This window comes from Schistosoma haematobium, chromosome ZW (genome assembly GCF_000699445.3).
Source record: "Schistosoma haematobium chromosome ZW, whole genome shotgun sequence".
NCBI classification, from domain to species: Eukaryota; Metazoa; Platyhelminthes; class Trematoda; order Strigeidida; family Schistosomatidae; genus Schistosoma; species Schistosoma haematobium.
This window is the reverse complement of record NC_067195.1, coordinates 40,236,838-40,252,666: the sequence shown is the minus strand read 5'-3', so window position 1 is coordinate 40,252,666 and position 15,829 is coordinate 40,236,838. Positions and strand designations below refer to the sequence as shown.

The 15,829-nt window shown below is 37.2% G+C and overlaps 1 protein-coding gene across 1 annotated transcript in view; it reads right to left on the bottom strand.

The window, feature by feature from the left end:
* The window catches only part of OSBPL9 (Oxysterol-binding protein- protein 9), a 50,280-nt gene extending 34,819 nt beyond the window's left edge, over positions 1-15,461 (bottom strand). The window contains exons 1-2 of the mRNA XM_051211367.1: positions 11,139-15,461; positions 3,360-3,458 (exon numbers count right to left, since the gene is read on the bottom strand). The gene's annotated coding sequence lies outside the window, so the exon portion shown is untranslated. The remainder of the gene's footprint in view (positions 1-3,359; positions 3,459-11,138) is intronic.
* Between the last annotated feature and the right edge of the window lie 368 nt (positions 15,462-15,829).

The following is a 15,829-nucleotide window of genomic DNA, read 5'->3' as shown; positions in this document are numbered from 1 at the left end:
TTTTAACAGCATGTAATTTCATGAAAATAATATCAAATTTGTTTCAAAATAAAACCTAGATTATATGATTAAAGAAAATTACATTACATGTAACATGACAAGGTAGATATAAGTAGTAATAGACTAGACCTAGTGATACCAAGCAGTAACGGAAAAGACTAATGTGGAGTAAAGATCGAAACTATGATCTAATATCTGTAGAAACATGAATACTTTTAACCATTATACCATAACTAGTAGGGTGATCTGGAAGTAATGAAAAGATAAGCACATAATCCAATTATAATACAGTTACGATTAGTACTTAGTTTCTCCTTCAAATATAAGTTGAAGAATATAACTAACAAAACGAGAAACAAATAAAATAATATTTTACGATTAATTTAATCCCATTGTTATTCATCTTAAACGATTCATTATGTAACTTCCTCCTAATCAAATAACAAGTCTTGTTGGATAGAATAAAAAAAACACTAATCAGATGGAAGTTAAGTGAGATTAGTATACAAATGAATAAGACAAAAATCAAGTTAGCGAAGCGACCACTTTTCAGTTTTAAAAAAACTGATGAATTATATGAAGAACCAAATTAACTTGCGCAGCGTTAAAAATATAGGAGTATCTTGACAGTTCAATACATAATAGTCTGATATACAGCTTTAGGTCTTTGTACAAGCTCTTTTGAGATTTTGAAAAAAAACGTTTTGGGTCTGCAGAATCATGCTGCCCAAAACATTCTGTATTGATATGTAGAAATGATAAACAAATTCGTTTACTAACCTCCAAACCATGCTCAGTATGTGAAGGATAATTACATTACAAGACTGTAAAAATCTTACATGTTCATAATTCTGGTCCTTTTGGTTAAAAAAGGGGGACCATTTCAAACAATTAAGTACAAATTTGTGTTGACAATAATGACAATACCTCACAAGCACTAGAAATTAATTATAACACAATTTCACTATTGTTGATCTAGTGAACATGGTACTCTGTTTTGAAAGTATGTACCCAATCAATACGTCGTTGTGAAAAAGTAATAAGTTATCAATAATTAAGGACCTGTAATGTCTTCAACTGAGCAAATATACTGCTAATGCACACGAACAATAACCTATTCATTTGGAATGTGGTCTACAGTCCTTACTGAAACACACTTTTTTATAACAGTCTAAACAATCACTAAATAATTATTCTGCTTTAGATTAGCACGCAATTATTCGAAGTGCGTTATACGAGCAAATTATTTAGTTTAGTGGACTTTGATTCTCTGGACATCATTTCAAACTTAAAGGATTATCTTAATTTTGCTTACGAGGTTAAGTAAATATTACTGATTGTATCTAATTGATTTGATATTCGTAAAGAAATAAAGGATGTATCAAACGAGACAAGTAAAAAGAGAGAATAGAAGAAACCAAAGTAACAACGATGATGAGTTTAAAAAAAATCATAGAAATATTGTGCTATGTTTGGAGATTACGAGATCACCCAAAAAGGCTAACGAAAAGAAGAATTAGCAACTCTATGTTTACTCAAAATCTCTTGTCTTGCAAAAACTTTCCAAGTATGTGGAAACTCTTTAAAGAACCTACAGGTGGCAGACAGATTAGGAGCGATAACCAGCTGAATGTTTGTGACCTAAATAAGTCTTTTGTACGTCAGTCATCTGATGTGATGCTCCCTTTAACCACAGGTTTAAAGAATAGCTGTGTTCCTAGTTTCGCTGAAACTGATGTCCGAAGATGTCTCCAGTCACTTAATTCATCCCGATGTTTAGGACCTGATGGTATCCTAAACCTCCTTTTTAAAAAATGTGCTGACGTCCTATGTTATCCACTCACGACTATCCTTAACAGATCCTTCTCATCTAATCTCATACCGAAAATGTGGAGAAAGACGAAGATGATCCCTGTACCCAAGAAAGTATCTGATGATAAGAATGTAAAATTTTTGGACCTATTGCAATAACTTCACCCTTCCTCAAAACAATGTAAAAATTATTAATACTTCCACTTCAGCCTGCAATAAAAGAGTATATTGATCCGTATCAGTTTACTTAAAGATGCAAAAGAAGCACCCGAGATGCTGTTGCTGTTCTGCATCACAATATAGTGTTCAACTTAGGAAAGGGTAAGAAGTATGTTCGATTACTCGTCATTTACTCTTACAATTTGTCAATTCTTGCAAATTACCTATTATGCTTTACTGTTCTCCATTATTCTTTCCCGGGCTTTTGAGAAAAGACTTTGCTGTATTGCGGAGAGTGCTGAAGGCAGTTAGAAAGATGTGTGGTGAATCTTTCGAGGTCATAATTAATATGGTTGTGGATAGACATCTAAAGTCATGCAAACTTCTAGTAGGTGTTATCTTATCAAATACTAACCATCCCCTTCACTCATATCTTTCTCCTTGTATATCTTCTGGTAGAACGAGACGTAATTACATTAAAATCCATTCACGCAAGCAAAAGTATAAAAGTTCTATAATACCCTACCTAGCAAATATACTCTGTGACGAACAGGTTGTTAGAGTTAACCTAGTCAATAACCTGCATCCTTAACATGTCTCTAATTTGAAAAGTTGTAGTTTTTCAGATTGTTTTAAACCATTTTTTCCTTTTTGTCTTTGTTTCTGTATTTTTGTGTAAGAAACTTGTTGAAATAACCTGTGCTGAGAATTCTATATTGTACCAAAATATAATATTGAATAAAGCCATTAATAATAATAATAATAATAATAATAATAATAATAATAATAATATAATAATAATAATAATAATAACGAAAAGACAAGCTAACTATTCTGATGTGTTCCAGACCTGCTACTAGAGGGAGAAGACCAGGTTGGGATGAGCGAAATGTATATTCCACAGGCAGCTAGAAGCACGAACAAACCAAGCACGCACCTCAAGCATTTATAAACACAGTATATAAAGGTCTTTAGGAAATGTTACAAAATAGTGTATTAAAAGAGGCAACGAACCAATGACATTTATGGTCCTTCTAAGTGGGAAATACACTCTGAAGGTAAAATCAGGTGCTTTTGGCGCGAAAACGAGAAATTCAGATTTTCAAAGTAAAATTACAAAATTAAGACGTTTACCAAGCGATTTCTGAGGATCTAGCATCTAGTATATTGAAACATTGGGTTTATGCTGCTCCCATCGCAAGGTTGGGTTTCTCGTTTTATCCATCAAAACAAACATCTAGAAGCCAAGTTTATCGAATAAGTTATAATTTTCTAGTTACAATCAACTGATTAGAACGGTTAAAATGTTAACAATTACATAGGACTACAGAAAATGGACACGGTGAACAAATAAAACTTGGAAATTAAGAATAATTTCTCAAATATACCTCATGTTGATCTATGAGAATTTGTAAAAAAGCATCTGCCTCTACGATACGACGGTCGAATTCGGAAAGGCTGCAAGGATGTTCCAGTAAACGATTGGTCTGTAAAAATGAACAAATAAAATGCTCTATAATATCAACTATCGAAAAGTAAAGATGAATTGCAAACACAAGAGAATCGAGCTGGCTTCAGACCTGGTCGTGGCTGCATCGATCACATATTCACCATTCATCAGGTTCTAGAACATAGGGATACTTATCGGCGTCCGACAATCGTGGTCTTTCTTGACTTAAAAGTAGCATTTAATTCCGTAGACTGCGAGACTCTGTGGCAGTGTCTGTCATTGAAAGGCGTACCTCAGAAGTACATAAACCATGTGAAGGTTCTTTACTAGAACACTATTAGTCGAGTCAGAGCTTATGGAGAACTGTCATCTACTTTTGCAACCTCAAGTGGTGTCCATCAAGGCTGTTCACTTTCTCCATTTTTGTTTAACTTCATCATAGACCTATTGATGGAAATAACATTCTCGTCTACTGAATTCTCGGGTAACGATCTCCTACCAGGAGGTCCACTTATCGACTTAGAATACGCAGATGACATAGTCCTGTTTGGTGAAGACGCTGACAAAATGCAGTCTTTTGGTAGCACTAAGCAACAATACCAGAATGTTTGGAATGCGCTTCTCTCTCTCTAAACGCAAGCTGCTGCTTCAGGACTGGTCTAGGTCAACACCTGAACTAAGCATAGGGAGTGAATTAGTCGAACGCGTTGACAACTTCACTTACTTTGGAAGTCTGATCAGCCCTAATGGGTTGGTGTCTGACGAAATCTCAGCACGGATTCGAAAAGCTCGTTTGGCCTTTGCCAACTTACGTCACCTATGGCGAAGGCGAGATATCCGTCTATCAATAAAAGGACGAGTATACTGGGCGGCAGTCCGTTCTGTTTTAATTTACGGTAGCGAAATATGGCCATGAAGAGTAGAGGACACTCGTAAGCTATTAGTATTTGACCACAGATGCCTTAGAAATATTGCTCGCATCTGCTGGGATAACCAGGTAAGTAATAGTGAGGTTCGACGCAGGATATTAGAAAATGATGGCAAATCAGTTGATGAGGTTGTGAATCTTCATCGACTGAGATGGTTGGGCCACGTGTTACGTATGCCTGAACACCGATTACCACGACGCGCAATGCTAACCGGTGTTGGGGATTGTTGGAAGAAAGTTAGGGGCGGCCAAACCAAAACGTGGCATCAGTGCTTGAAGACACTAACTTCTAGTCTGAGCCATGTTGGTAGATGCAGACTACTTGGTTGGTGTCCGCGTGACTATCGTAACCAATGGTTGGAGACTCTTGGTGACATGGTTCAGAATCGATCACAATGGCGTCGGTGTATACACTCTCTGTCTTCCCTTAAACTAAGAGATCAAAATTCGCTTCATATCTTTCTTTCTACGAACTAATTCTTTCTTCCTGTACTATACCCTTATATGCAATCTTTCTTTTATATATTACCACCTCTGAATTAACTACTTTTATGAATCCGGTGTCCATCTTGTTGTGTTAATGAGGTATGGCAACTTGGACCGATGCATATATGTGCCTGGTCCTACGTTGTAGCTGACTGACGGAAAAATTGAGTGACATTGATCTTTGAATAATGTGGGCAATAAAAAATTCCATGTACCGAGAAACTTCGACGTCAGCAGACAACATTGTAATAGCCTACACGTAGTTACAAAATATTTATGAAATTAAACGTTACTGGTTACTGAAAAATAACATGATACATAAATTGAGTCATAGGTGCTGCGAAACAAGTTGTAAAGATGACCAATATATATTGGGAACAAATTATTAATTATGTTATTGTAGTCAACTAAATTTCTCTTGAATTCGAAATCACTAAATAATCGGCTGTGGGTCTGTGTTAAGTAATGAACACATCTAAAATAACATCTGTCTTAACGAACTCAACATCAAGAGGATATTCAGTGAGCTTAATGGTTTAAGTATGACAGTCAGTAGCTTTGCGGTGGATTTAGTGTTTCATTCGGAAAATGTCGGGTGAATTTACTTCAGTTTCATTATTCTCTTGAAGTTTGAACACCACTAGGCAAAAAACGCTTGAACTTTTTGGTTTTATACAATGCGATCTTTACTGTTTACTTATTTATTTCAACACATAGATATTGGTACAAAGAGGCACCAAATACATATGCGCCGCACAAATCTCATTCGATATGTGTGAGGGCTGTGATACTCCCCGGGTGCCCGAACCGAAGCAAGTGGTTTTCTTAGGGGGCCACACCCGGAGCCCTCGACCCGAAGGTCTGATCAACAAGAAAGTGGAGCAACGTGAGGAGATGCAGTCCCATGGAAGCCGGTGACCAACAATTGGTTCATACGACATTTGTTCCCTCAGGATACTGGAGCCCATGAGCACCATTCGTTTGGAATCAGGGTTTTCCAACTCCCCTAGGTGGACTCTCCATGTCTACCGACCCGGTTAAGGCGCCGGACATTCGCTTTTCGTCCTCTCATTGTCGTAAACAACACCCCCGCCACGAGAAGTCAGTGAGTAGGACTTCCCTGGTAGAGGCTATATACGAGTGGCCATGTGATAGCATTTCGAGTGGGAGAGCGGACTCTCCCCACTCTCGGCCGTACCAGGGCATTTGAGGGCTACTATGCGATCTTTACTAAAGTGTTTCAATATTGAATGTCTTCTATTTACCCGTCGTCCGATTAATGCGACTGTTCAAATTTTGACAAAAACCAAGATAAATGTACTTGTATCGGTGTTAACGTTACCACTGAGCTTTGGACTTAATACCCACTAATTAACTAGGTTACTGATTTACCACGACCGTTACACATACAACGGGCATTCGCATTACTAGTGATTTCAAACCTCATAACTTATCGAATCAAAAAAAGAGGAAATGCAAGTGGCAATGACAGGAAATTCGAGTCACGAAATTACAAACCATAAAACTGCCTATTTAAAGCACTAGTTAACAAGTAATTAAAAAGTAGACAGATTGATTGTGTGTCCTTAATATCTCAGTGAGGGTGCTTGTAATTTACAACCTTAACTCATGGACCTTTTCCACGGTTGGTTATCAACTTATTGCCTCTCCAACTGTGAGGACTTGAGCAAAAATAGGGAAGCAGAATTAAAACAGAACATTCATAGTTTAATAAACCTGTAATTCCGTAAAACCCTAAATCGCAGTTTGACAAGGAAATTCTTCACGCTTGAAAACGCATTACGTTTGGAAAAAGTTAGACGAAGAAATAATGGGTAATACATTCAGTATGATCGATGATCATATCACTTAGTCAACGAATCAGCTGAGTATTTAGTCTTAAAATCAGCAACATATTCAACAGGCAACAGTTCGGAAAAAATGAATAACCAAAACCTTCAGAATATATAAGTTTTTCCAGAGAAAAATTTCAGCACTCAGTAAGAATCACTAAGTTTTATATGTTATCCAAACAATATAAACTTACCAGTTATGTCATAAAAACTTGCTTGCCAAGAGTAAGAGAACTTTACAACAGTGCTAAACAAAGAATTATAAACAGGCTTTGTTCATTACGTCAAGATTCCTATCTTACCACATATTGCCAATGAGACCACTTTTGAGTAAAACAATATTTCTACTAGTAACAAACTATGTTGGATATAAAATATCAGGAAACACTGAAGTTAATATTGCTGTTTAACAGGTTAACTATTTTAATTAACACGACGAATTTATTCTAAATCAAATTAGCCACACATTAAAAGTCAGTAACAACATGGAACTTCGTACGTACGTACATCAGTTCGAGTTGCCATACCACATTAGCACACAGATACAATAATCGATTCAAATTCCGTTGTGGTAGAGGTAGTAAAAGTATAAGCACTGATCGGAAAGACAAGGGCTTGAAGATGTTATTCAAGGAGTATAATACAGTGAAATAAATTTGGGAAGAGAAAAAAAGAAAGGGACAAAAAGAATTCAGAAGATTAGAATTTGGGAGAACACAAAGAGTGGATGCACCTGCACCATTGCGAACCATTTTGAGCCATGTCATTCAGGATTTCTAACCATCGGTTTCTATCATCTTGCGGTCCCCAACCAGGTAGTCTACACCTACCAACATGACTCAGTCCACTTGTCAGTGACTTCATGGACTTGTGCCACCCCTGGCCACTCCTAGCTTTCTTACAACCTACTCCTACACCACTGAACATCGCACGTCGAGGCAGTCGGTCGTTGGGTATATGTAACACATGTCCCAGCCATCTCAACTGATGAGGTTTTACTACTTCATCAATTGATTTGCCATCCTTATCCAGTACCCGTTTCCTGACAACTGCATTACTTACTCGATGGTCCCACGATATACGGGCAATATTTCGAAGACACCTATGATCAAATACTAGTAACCTACGAATATCCTCTACTCTTACCGGCCATGTTTCACTGCCAGAGAGTAAGACGGAACGAACTGCTGCACAGTAAACACGTCCTTTGGTTGATAGACGGATATCTCGCCTACACCATAAATGACACAAGTTGGCAAAACTAGTCGAGCCTTCTGTATCCGTGCTGAGATTTCGTCACACACCAGACCACAAGGGCTGATGAGACTTCCAAGATAAGTGAAGCGGTAGACACGCTCAACTACTTTACTCCCTATCATTAGTTCGGGTGTCAATGCAACCCAATCCTAAAGCAACATTCTGCATTTTGAGGGGGATAATCGCATCCCAAGCATGCTTGCATTGTTGCTTAGAGTGGTCAGAAGACTCTGCATTTCGTCAGCATCTTCACCAAATAGAACTATGTCATCGGTATATTCTAGGTCACAAAGTGAAACTCCCGGTAGAAGTTCAACCCCTTGAAATTCAGATGAGGAAAGTGTTATCACTAAAAGCATGTCTACGACAAAGTTGAACAAGAATGGAGAGAATGAACAGTCCTGACGAACACCACTTGAGGTGATCAATTTTGATGACAGTTCGCCATAAGCTCTCACTCGACCAGTTGTGTTCGAGTAGAGAGCCTTTACAAGTTTAATGTACTTCTTTGGTACTCCTTTCAGTGACGAACAATGCCATAGAACCACACGAATGCCGCCTTAAGGTCGAGAAATACTACGATTGTGGGGCGCGTGGACGTGTGTCTGTGTTCTAGAACCTGACGTAGTGTGAATATCTGATCTATACAACCACGTCCAGGTCGAAAACCAGCCTGATTTTCTCTAGTCTGTTCTTCACGAGCTTTGTTTAGGCGTCGAAGTATTATTGAAGCTAATATTTTAGACACTATATTTGTCAAACTGATTCCTCTGTGATTGTCACAAGAGGACTTTTATCCTTTCTTATAGACTGGAACAATCAGTGATTGAGACCAGTCAGATGGGATTACGTCCAGTTCCCAAATTCTACCTAAGACCTCAGTTAATCTCACTGTTAATACTGAACCACCATCCCTAAAAATCTCAGGAGTAAACCTGTCAGGGCCTGCTGCTCTCCCACGCTTCAGATTTCCTATAGCTTTTTCAACTTCGTAAAGAGACGGAGGACCTACTTTAACTTGCCATTCAGGTAGACTGGAGATCGTGGGAAACCGAAGTGTGACTGAAGGCCAGTTGAACTGATCCCTAAAGTGTTCTGCCCATCGATCCAATCTCCCGAATTGAGAATGAATAGTATGTTCATCTTTTTCTGAGATAGTTTCGCGAACATTCGGGTTCCTAGTACCAGTTTCCTTAACATGTCTGCTGTTACCTATTGCCACTGCCTTTTCTATCTCTCTTGCTTTCGCCACCCACCACTGTTCGCGATCATTGCGTAGGCTTCTTGTCAGCTCGTACTTAAGCTGACTCCGCTCTTCGTGATGTTCATAGCCAGATGGGATGAGTTTTCGAACATCTATCAGTGCGGTAGTTGCTGCTGAGATCCAGTGTTTCTCCCTAATCTTGTGGTTTACCTTACTAGCAGACATCACTGCTGTTTCCACAGCTTTTCGGATGTCATTCCACGCTGCCTCGGGGCGGGCATCGCTTACATGGCTGCCCAACTTTTGCTAGTTGTTCCTCAAATATACTCTTAGCCTGACTATCATCAAGTAGGACCCTAAGGGGTTTCCTTGCATCATCTTTCCCACGTTCAGTAAGACACAGGCAAATACGCGCTTGCACTAGAGCAAGATCTGAGTCTAAGCATGTGCTCCAGAATGAGCGACAGTCTACTATCATCGGTGGCTGGTAGCAATGTGATCTATTTGGGTCCAATGTTGGGACGAATTCGGGGGTCGCCATGTCAAAAGATGTTTTTCCTTATGCTTAAAGTTAGTATCTGCAAAAAACAGGCGGTTATCTGAGCATAGCTGCAACAGACGGTCGCCATTATCTGTTCTTTGAGCCGCGACACCATAAGATTCACCCAGGAGTCTTTCCCTTTCGCTTACTTTACCTACTTGAGCATTAAAATCACCAGCCTCTATTACTACATCAGAGCGCCTAGATTTTCGGAGAAGGTCGGAAAGCTTTTTGTAAAACTCATCTTTTACATCGTCTGAGCTGCAGTCAGTGGAAGAATGAATCTTTAAACAACTGTCCAACATTTTTATAATATTTATCGTATTCAATTGAATTCACATAGTGACACTTTCATGATTTTTATAAAACTCTACTATTATTGTTGTCATTAAAATTTATATTTCAAAGATCTAGAAACATTAAGTTTATACACATCGATTAGTCTCTAAACACTTAGATTTTATACTAGTCAACAACCTAGATTTGGGGTTTAAGAGAAACTCTATACACTAGAACTGTATAAAACACTCGATCCACACCAAGTGTTGACTGAAGTTCAGGATACTGGATAAAAACTGACTCTATCTGTATGAAACTAAATGGCACAAAATAACATTTCACCTTTAATTAAACCCCTACCAATTTAATTTTCTGTGTTCCACTATTTTTGTTACCTTAATTTTTTGGTTTCTCTTGAACTAGTATTTTTTATCTCAACTAAACCGTCGAAACGAAGAGATTTGTACCGATGAGTTGTAGTGCTAGATCCTTTAATGATTAAACCATTAGCATCAACAGAACCTTTAGTTTTCTTATTTAATACTTTCCTGAATCACTTTCACCAGACATACGAATCAGGTAGAGGGAAGAAGCAGTATATGCTACGTTCCGTGAACGTAACCGCAAGTTGATGATAAAAAAACAAAAAGGTATCTATATATAAAAACGAATATTTCAATCATCAATGACAAACATATAGACATCACATGAACTATAGTCAGTGAAGGACGAATCTAGAGTACAATATTTTCTATATTTACAGTGAGTAATTTAAAACGGTAAGAATATTTATAATAGAATATTTTTGCCTATTAAGTGGTTTGTGAGTATTTATGTGCTGTTAGAGAAATCTAGTTATTAAAAAATATATTTAGAATTATCATCGGTGTAGTCTATACAGTTGACATTATTAAGGGGTTAATAAGATTGCATTATCAAATCTATGATTTCTTTATACAAAAGTGTTGCAACGTGTTAACTCAAATTCGTCTATTTACTTTAAATTTAATCGAAAATTACCTGTCATTAAAAACTAAAAAAAGACAATTACCGCGTATGACTACACAAAAATAGCACATGCAAATAAAATGAGATTGGTTAGATGACTTGAGCATATTAACTAAATAGACTACTAAGTTGAATAAAAATAACTTTATATAATCACTAACCTGATTCAGAAGAGCATAATTCTGCGTATGTAAATCCCTAGCCTCCTGTAAAGCGTCTAGCCACTTTTGACGTTCATCTGAGTTACGAGCTAAAGAAAAAATTGATATTTATAATAACTGGATAAAGATCAGATACAAAATGATTTACGAAACTGCTAAAATAAACAATAATTAAGTTAAAGCAGCAAGGTTTACTGTATTCACTCGGCTTAACTCTCACTAAAGTAACAATGAGTTATAATCTATAAATAAAAGTTTGCGAATCCCATGGAAACTTTACACACATTTCTCCTTATCAAAACATATACAAGTTTGGAAAGCGAATATCTTATGATAACAGTCATGTAAATCCTTGGTTTCGATTTGTACTTTTATTTCGAGATGAACAACGACGTTATTATCCGTATTTCATGTAACTAGTTTAGGGCTGGTGGTATTAAAACTTAGGCTTAGAGTTTTAACTCATCTCTTCTACAACAAAGCAACACTAATCACCACGCAATCTAGGGTCAAGTCATTTAAGTGACAGTGAATAATGAAAGGAAGAGCGTGACACTAAATAACAGGAAATTTTTAACTGTAACTAATATTGTTAATCAACTTTCATACTGATCAGAAAAATGGTGATCTGCGGTTTCGTACGCGATACTAGTCACTAGATTTAGCTCATTAACGAATATCAATGTATCTAAATAAAAAGTTTAAATAAAATAAAGTGTAACTAAGTAATCTGTCGAACAACTAAGTTTTAACTACACAATACGGATTATTGTTACTTTAGTATTTTGACCGGATATGTAAACCATATTACATCGAAATTGAGAAGGAAATGTTATTTGTGAAGTAGCTTATACAAAACATTGTTTAACAGTTAAATTATTTTTTCAAACACTCAGAAGTATATAAGCCTACTGATAAGTACATAAGTATAATCATATGACTGCTAAGCGTTAATATTCAAATAAAAAACAGTATCGATGATTAAAGGATAAGCAACCACGTGTTGTGAACGGGCATTTATATTCAAATGCAACCTTATTTTAAAATAAAGTAGTACTCCAAATGACTGTGTAAATGAACTAAAATTGATTTATGAAAATACAATTTTGTACAGGAAAATCCTACTCAATGTCAAACTCATCAGTGACAAAGGTATGACTAATAAGTCAGTGTGAAATGTTCAGAAAAATCCTCACACAATGCATAGAGCACAACTGGAAAGTTCATATAAATACATATTTATCCTGTTATACGAAAGCCTGAACCAACCAAAAAAATCTACTAATCTGTGTTTTATACTACACCGACTAAAGCCACTCAATAGTCCAAATCTTAACAGATAAACAACAGTGAACAAATACCCACCCTGAACTAATCAGATTTAAGAAACACACAAACTTTATTATCCTAGTGATAAGACATAAGCACGAGTAATCATATAGAAAATACATAAACCTTTTTTATGCAAATAAAATAAAGCAGTTTTAATCTCAATTTAAGGGAAGTCAAGGAGTGTATACACCTTCACCATTGTGATCGATCCTCAGCCATGTCACCCAAAGTCTCCAACCATTGGTTACGATAGTCGTGCGGACCCCAACCAAGTAGTCTGCATCTACCAACATAGATCAAACCAGAAGTTAGTCATTTTATTTACTATGCCACGTTTTGGATTGGCCGCCCCTAACTTTCTTCAGTCCGTCTCCAACATTAGTCAGCATTGCGCATACTGGTAATCGGTGTTCAGGCATACGTAACACGTGGTCCAACCATCTCAGTCGATGAACAATACCGCACTTCTGAGACAGGGACAGAGAAAAGTAGCTGAAAGGAAGCTTGAGGTCAGGAATAAACCATACTTAGCTGATCTAAAAGTAATGGGTATAAAGCTTTCACAATACATGACGTTAATTTGGTATGATATGGGTATATTATACTCATAATAATTGTCTTTATCAAGAATGATATATTCCGAACTTTCAGATTAAATAATGATCATGAAGTAACATAATCCTTATAGTACCCCATCCTGAATGATCACGTTTAAGTTTTAACGGTAAGTAAAGGCTAATGGTAAAACATGAAATTGGTAGTATAAATGTATGAAGGGATACTTTCGTGGTCAAAGTTTGTAGGTTGTAAAATTCACCTCCGAATCAGATAGTGTTATCTACTTCCGATTTCCATACCGTACTGAGAAAAACCACCATAGATATATCCTCTCAAAAAACCCCATCAACCATTGACTAATATTTTGATTTTCCAAGTCCCTGGATGTTTATACCGTTTCTTGTCTATAACCATCTGGTACAAGTCAAACACAATTTCCACAGAACAATCAGTTGGGCAATCTTTCACAGAGCAGTTTGAAATTTCAAAAAAAGTGTAGCGATGACGGAGAATAAATCAGTACGGTTACCTTGGAAGTGAAATGTTTTGTGATCAACAGTTATGGTGAATGTACTATCATCTTCATCATCAATCCCAACTTGAGCATTTTTTAACTTTACACATCCACGTCTATCGCCCCGCATCATCTTCTCTTTAGACTAACAAACGGAAAAAACAAGGATTTTAAAACTACTTTATGCTGCACTAACATAAGCTAGTCAAAGACTGAACATTTTAAAGATATATTCACCCATAACAACAATAAAGACGTTAACCGTTTGAACAAGACTCAAGTCAATATCTAACTTATAATGTAAATCATACGTACGTGAAAGTTTGGATTAGGTGAAATTCCAACAAGATTGTCAAGATCCCTATTTTTACGACCTAGTTACTTATTGCTTAATATTCTTCGGACACTACTTCATTTGACAAGTCCCCGAATCAGAACAGGAATGTGATTATATCCCAAATAAACACGGGCGAATAGAGGTAGGAAGCATTATAAAAAAAACTTTAGTAATATTTATAATTCTACACAAGAAGCTGTTAGAGTCGTCTCCAAGTATCTGCTACAGTTGATTGGCTATAACTTAGCCAATCAAGATGACCCAATACAATACTGCTCGGAAAATGCTTTATCCAATCTATATCACGCTAACAAAGATCTAGTTAGGAATTACCACAAAAAACAAGAGTTAGAAGTTCACATTACCGCAACAGAATTCTTAAATCAACATTACTGTCTGTTTATGACGGCGATTCTGTGAGGGAACGTATATTAAATTGGCGAGGTTACAAGACGTTGTCCGTAATAAATACCAACTAACGTGATTATTGTGTCCTACCGGTTCAAACAGAAATGGATGTACCACACGTAAGCTTAAATCCATGCATGAGTAAGACTGCTTCAATCTCCTTACTGTGGATGATAAACAATCTACCAACTAAGAATGTACTTATTACTCAGAATTGCTGAATAACTTGATAAACGATGCAATGTACGTAGAAATATGTAATATAATAATATGGTCAGTGTTTGGTTGGTAATGAATATATTTGACAGTATGAAGATGCTGTGAGCATTTCCTGCCAGTTCCAGGAATGATTTAGCTAGACACACCTTATTTACAAAGTTCGATTTCAAACATCTATTGTGTTAGTTTCTTCGTAGGAACAGAAGTATCTTGCATACGTTCAGTTTAATTTAGACTTAGTTATGTAATTTATAAAACCGTCTCAGTAGTTCACGCTTCGTCCATATTTTTTGGGTTCATTAATGAGTTCACTGTGACAAATACCGTGCTCACTGATATCAGACAAACTATGGCACCCATTGAACACTTGACAGAGGTTTATGCTAAACTCAGAAAAGCTCAGATAGACATAGTTATTATTTTTAAGAATTAAATTTCGGCTAAACATTTTTATGCGCTCGTAACTTTAAATCATCTAAATGATATTTTGGTCATTTCTTTTCAGGTTAGATAAGTGTCACAACCCATGTTTAGGACGGTTCCAAACCTTACTGACGGATGGACGTTATTTTGGAAGTGATGAACATAGGCACTCTATGTTGTGATACATGGCAGTCAAGTGATCAACTGAGGCTAATATACCTTCAGTAGAAAAGTTCGCCCTTACTATAGTGTATTTATTTATTTATTTTAACACATGGATATTGGTACAAAGAGGCACCAAATACATATGCGCCGCACAAATCTCATTCGATATGTGTGAGGGCTGTGATACTCCCCGGGTGCCCGAACCGAAGCAAGTGGTTTTCTTAGGGGGCCACACCCGGAGCCCTCGACCCGAAGGTCTGATCAACAAGAAAGTGGAGCAACGTGAGGAGATGCAGTCCCATGGAAGCCGGTGACCAACAATTGGTTCATACGACATTTGTTCCCTCAGGATACTGGAGCCCATGAGCACCATTCGTTTGGAATCAGGGTTTTCCAACTCCCCTAGGTGGACTCTCCATGTCTACCGACCCGGTTAAGGCGCCGGACATTCGCTTTTCGTCCTCTCATTGTCGTAAACAACACCCCCGCCACGAGAAGTCAGTGAGTAGGACTTCCCTGGTAGAGGCTATATACGAGTGGCCATGTGATAGCATTTCGAGTGGGAGAGCGGACTCTCCCCACTCTCGGCCGTACCAGGGCGTTTGGGGGCTAAGCATAGTGAGTGAAGTTGTCGAATGTTTAATTACGCATCAAGACTACTGTTTTTGCTTCAATTGAATTTATTTCAGTCAAAATAATCTCCGAGAAAATAGCTTTTTTCTAGAGAACTTTATC